This window comes from Trichoplusia ni, chromosome 4, assembly GCF_003590095.1.
Source record: "Trichoplusia ni isolate ovarian cell line Hi5 chromosome 4, tn1, whole genome shotgun sequence".
Lineage (NCBI taxonomy): Eukaryota > Metazoa > Arthropoda > Insecta > Lepidoptera > Noctuidae > Trichoplusia > Trichoplusia ni.
The window spans coordinates 13,990,020-13,996,401 of record NC_039481.1 but is presented as its reverse complement, the minus strand read 5'-3'; positions in this window follow the sequence as shown (position 1 = coordinate 13,996,401).

Sequence of the window (6,382 nt, the reverse complement as noted above, 5' to 3'; positions counted from 1 at the left end):
AGCACGTACCGAGCGCTCGTAATGATGAATATAATCAATTTATAGCTGGTCGAGGATCGACGCGCCGACAGACGAGACCGAATGACTGCACGTAAGACGTAATGAGTTTGTGGACGGAGATCATTCGGGTATATTTTTTGTAGTCAGGCTATTTGCGATATTAAGCTGTTATTGACTTCAAAGGTAGTACATGTGGCTTTGACTGTACTTGTGTGTGAAATTACTGTAGCTAATTGACGTGACTACCATGGACTAAAAACTGTTTTTGCTTCAAAGCGAAATTGAAATTAATATTAGTCTAGTAGGCAGTACTTATTACTATTTTATAGTTAGATACTCGTAGACTCTACTGGAGTAGATTAATTTCAACGAAACTTAATATGGTTCCCTACGTATGTACATTTGTCACACAAGTCAGTCGACCTTAGCTGACAAGTTTATGTAAATTTTGTAAATTAGGAACTGCAAAGACGCCTACGTTCATCAAATTAATACAATGTATCCTTCCAATACAATTGTTGATTCATTTGATCAAAGATTTACAAGGCAATCGCAAATTGTAAAATCGTAATTCTACTATTAAAACCTCGGATGATGAATATAAACTATCAGTAAGACAAAAACGGTCACATGTGAGTCATACTCGCGACACTAAAGGGTTCCATACAACTAGGACAAAATATAAAAATCGAATTGTTAGCAGAATTGGTAACCCATCAACGGTGTCTCCAACAAAAAAAAAACCACTTGCAGTAGTGGTACCAACAGATAAAAGATCAAGAACTTACATAAACAAAACACATGTAAGAAGAATAAAGTGAACTAACTTTGTCATCGGTCAGGGTTAACGACATCATTTGCGTCGGTAATATTTACACTTACAGTAGCATAAAAAAAACAAATTCATTTTTAATCTCTTGTATACATATTACGACTCTAAAATTTGACATAACTAGCCCTGATCTTTCCAACTTTGGCTCCGTTTAAACTGGCATTGGTAATGACATCATTTGCCAATTCTGCATTTTATAATATATCAAATATCAACAATACTTTATCATAAACCATTTAGTTCAAAGAATTACTTGTGTGGTTATCAACTTCAGCCCACATTATCGAATGCTGACGGCATTGTGTCAAACATTTGGTGTTTGATTTCACAATCGGGTTTTTTATTTACCTAGTCTCGATTTTCGCCCACTGCGTGCCTTAATTCTAGATCACCTTGCCTTTGGTATACTAAAATATGACTAAGAACAGTTCAGTGTCAAATGGATGCAGTGGGTGACTGAGCTGACTAATGTTCACACTAAATACGTAATACGTTTTGACCTAATGTCAAAAGCTTTGAAATATGTCTGTATTTATTTATTAGTTGCATGATAAACAAAAATATCAAGTATGACACAGTCATCAGCTGTTGTTTACGTTTCCTCATTGTTAATCACAAATATAGTCATGCGTTTTTTGTTTTTAATTGGCAAGCTAAACGGCTAGTGATTGACAACATTAAAAACTCTGCCTTTAGTTTTTGCACGTTTAAATCTACATCAAGAATGCTAAAACTTATAACAAACCTTATATTCTAGGTGCAAGAGATAATTTAGCATGTTAAGTAACTTCCTACGTATTACGAGGATCACGTTACCCTTATGGTCGTGGTCCTCAGATTAGCAGGCTGTCATCACTTCTCATTCTCCATAACACACACACGTAACGTTAACGCAACAATTTGTACCTTTCCAGAAAAGCTTACTTCCCAGCTAGATAAAGGAAACCTGATCATTATTCTCAATTTAAGTAAATTGTTTTACTTAACATTATCTCGAATTTCTAAATCTTCAAATTTACTTGCATGCCAACATTCACATTTCCGGACGATCTCACAAAAATTGTTGGTAAAAAAAATACATTCACACAATTTTCTGTGTCACTTCCTATGTACACATTAAAATCGAGAACAGTCAACAATGAGACGTGGCCACTCTCAAACTGTGCTCTTTACATATTTAGTATTTTGATGACGTCACACGCATATTTTTTTGAAAATGCAAATGTCCATACACGGTTTGCGTGCTCTTTATCATCTAGTTGCTTCAAATCAAACAGTTGTCTTATGCATTTCATTTGTTTATGAGATATGTTATCATTTCTCAGAGACACACATGTTTACTTTAGGATTCAGTGCAGCAATATCATCGGTGTAACAAACTTTAGATACATCATTTCACATTTATTTAGAAATGTAATATCTTTTCATAATTGTTTCAGATTTGATAAAGCGATTTTAATTCTAGACGCTACCGTTTAGTCTGGAATGTATTTAGAGAATCATCAAAATATTATTACCAGCCATTATTTTTAGTATTTATAAATTGTTGAAAGAGAAAGTGCCTGAAGTCTGAATCCAAAAAACTGACTTTTAATTACTATTAAAACAAAAACAAAAATAAAATGTAACTGTTATTATATAATTTCATAGACGATTCAGATAAGATATTGAAATAGCTTCCGCGGACGAATTGAAACACTTTCTTTCACGTGTTAATAACTATTGGCAATTAAGATTTTATCAAATAAGTTTGTTATTTCATACAGATCAACAAGACAAGAACGTAGGACCATTAATAAAACAAAGTTAACCAAAGTATTCAGCTTCTGTAAGCACCAAAACAAATTACTTAGTAAAATCCCAAACAATTTTCAGGACTAGTTACATTTCAATAAACGATTGTATACAAAATATTGTGCACAACATTGTTGCAGTCCAAACAATAATTGAACAAGACCGTTTGTCCCGTTTCGGCTAGACGTCGTAGGCGTGTGCGTTTACCAAAACAAACCGGTGGAATTAAACACGGCATTGTTTTGCGGGAATTTTATCGTCACGTGAAACTACTGGTACACCAGCTCGTGTTTGTAACCGTTATGTCATTACATAAGACCCGATAACCGGTCTAGATTTAGGCACCTTACTTAGACACAGAACTTAATGTTTCCCATATCTTGTGAGTCTTTAAATCTCCCGCGCAACACGGCAGCCAATAAAACTACTTCCAGCTACTTCAAAAATTCGTGGAATCTCGAATTCAATTACCACAATAATTTATTACGATCACATCTAGAATAAGCAAGCTTTTACGTTCACCCCTTAAATGTAAAAACATGAATATTCACTAGTCTAATTAACCGGAGTCAGGCATTCCGAAAGAGAAACTTGGAAGCTATGTGGAGCAGACTGTGATAATCCCCAAAAAACGTGTAAATCTGAAATTAATCGGTTTAGGAGACACAGAAACGAAGCAGGGCGTTTCATCACTTGACCTGAATGTGTTGTTGATGGTGATAAGATAAGTATAGTGGGGCGCGAGTGTTTGTCTGATAGTGTGGCCCAAGGTCGGCCGCGCGACCCTGCAGCGCTAATGGAAACTATTGATTTTTGCCACGATTTAGCACCAATGACATGAATACACTGATTTCCTGAAACAAATCAAACATCGAAACACTAGTAAAGTACAGTGTTGCCTGTGTTCTTAAAATAAGTACGCAAGTTAAATAACTTTGGAAATGAGACCACAATACAAAACACAACAATTCCGAAATTCTGATCTCTGACCCTCATGGAACTATTATAGAGGATGTTTATAAAACTAAATTTTGTTTCTATAAAAGTGATTTGTATAATAAAGGAGTTAGGTATGCGTGCCGGAAGCACTTGTTATGTGAAATATGAACTAACCTTTGTAAGTGCGGTAACAACGACGTAATCACTTTCAGTGCGAAGCTATAGATTTCCGTTTGTTAAGGCTAGGTGCGACCTTGAAGATAAAATACTCCAGATCAGGTAAATTTTGTTTTGTCACGGGATTATTAGAAGCTTACATTTTTTATGTAATGGCTTGCTTGCTTTTATTACAGTAAAATCAGGAAATATTAGATTTAATGTATTTTTTTCTTTTTAATTTTCTTTTATCGCGACAAAATAATTATATTGTTTGTTTAGTAAATAAAATAGGCGAAACAACAAACAGTAGTAGTAATAATAAAACTAATAAATCCCATAAAAGTATATCAAACGCAACAAAGTAAAATTATAATCGTAACGTCAAAGCAAAAGATATTAATATCAGATATGAATTGATTATCTTAGAATCGATTATCATAGAACAATCGCTCGTAAACTTTATTTCCATCATTCTCGATACAGTTTCACTAGTTATCGAGATATCGACTGATCCTTATCACTTAATAGCTGTTTAGTGTTTACTACTGCAAACTAAGTGGCTTTACTTGAGAATGGTGATTATGTAAATGTAATTTACACTTAAGACTCTAATCCGAAGCAAATCCCTTGGCTATTGTTTTGCGGGCTATTACATTTCTCGTTAATAAGTATTTGTTATGAGTTCCTCTATGTTAAGTATGGCTTCCAGTTTTACTACGTAATAGAATATTAGTATTTTGCCATTATGTAAAGACGTATCATAAATATCCCGAAACTAGAACATTAATTATTCTAAGACTCAGTCGATTGTTTCTCTGGGTAGTTTTCGTTGGTTATCATTGTTGGACGAGTTACATTGATGGGCATTATGTCGAGGCTAGTCTGTAGCTATCAAGGATTTTATTTAAATATTTCTTAACACTGAAATGTTTCATTGATTTTCTATGTAGCATCACAAAAGACAGAAGATAAATATGTAACACAAGGCATATGATCTCATCTGCCAGACTCTCGGTTTGCAAGACTTGCAGATACCATCAACAAACGTCAATGTCCGCTTATCTGTGTCTCTTACGCAAATATTTGAAGAAAAAAATAACAGGAACATGCACGTCTCGATGCAAAATCATCCGTCCAAGCCATGTCATAGCTTTCACAAGTTGGTTAAGTTCTTTTCGTCCTACGATCCATTTTTGGTCCGTGTTCTGCGAGGGAAAAAAATAGTACAGAGAGTGCATGGCCCGGCTGAGGATCCGATTTCGATCAAACAATATGTACATATTTGCACAGCCTACATTTTATGCCTGTTCCGGGTATAGACGCCATGCTCTTATTTATGAAGGCGTGGAATATAGAGCGAAAGCTTACAGCCTTCGCTACCGGAATCGACTTTCACGATCAAACTTTCAAGAAAACTATGAAACTTCATAAATTTCCATTCACACTCAGTAGGTTAGTATATTTTTTACTAATAGCGTGTTTCTTGAGCACCGTTTCCAAACAACTTTTTCCTAGTTTCTAGGCAAGGTACGTCAATGAGTGGTTATCAACGTCTGCCTGATCATATGTCGAAGCAGAAGCTTGAAAGTTAATTTGTAATGTGACAGAGATACGGACAGAAATAGGCCGCAAGGCAAAATGCTTTCTCCCGATCTCGATAGGAAAGCCGCTAAGACAGCGCTTAAAGAAAATGCGTGCAATTTCCACGGTACCTCGCAGTTCCGCTTTTAATGAGAAGAAATTCATATTTTTAATTTACCGATATATCAGTGATTCGATGCGCTTGTTGAAAGCGGTGAGAGCGACAGGTCGGGGTAAATGTGCGCAGCTTCAGATTTAATGCGCAGTATCCGCGGGATATATGGGCTTGGGTATGCTTACGTTTTAGTATGGTCGTATGATCGATTTATTTACATTTTACTAACGATTAAGCTAGCAATATCTGTCACGGACAAAACGTTATACGCTCTGATGAGAAAGCGGTAACTTCCTAAGATTCGTAATGTTTGCTTGTTTATTTTCTTTGTGAGGATAATGATACATCAACACAATCACGGAAAATATTTTCTTTGTCTACCAGTCTCTTGAATTCTCGTTGCAGCGATGGCACATGTGTAGATTATATTTCACCATTATAAGTCACTTCTTTAAAGTATGCAGGGTATATTTTACACAGATCAAAGAGATAACCAAAAGTAAAATTAAGTTCCAACCGGTGACGCAAAAAGCGGTAAGATCTATTACAGTTTCGAAAGCAATGCATCGTTTTATAACTACCCGGCAAAACTTTTGCAACACGAAATCGAAGAACTGATTAGAAAAGTTCATTCTATACGGTAAAGGTTAAGCGGCACGTAATTTCATTTAGTGAGGCAATAATAAGATCAGCAGTGGGTCACGAAAAACAAACGCCCTGGGTGATCGTGCGCGCGCGCTTCCTGGCTGACCGACGACGCGCGCGCAGCGAGAGGTGGCGATGGCGGCGGCGACCGCGACGCGGGCGCGAGGCGAGACCACACTTAAGGTACTTAGTTTATGAGTTGGGGTTAAAACAAACAAGCCTATGCTCCGACTTGAGAATATTAATTCAAAAGAGAATTTATAAATATGGTATACAATGATGACTAGGGAAACTAAAACAAGGAATCTATTTTAAGG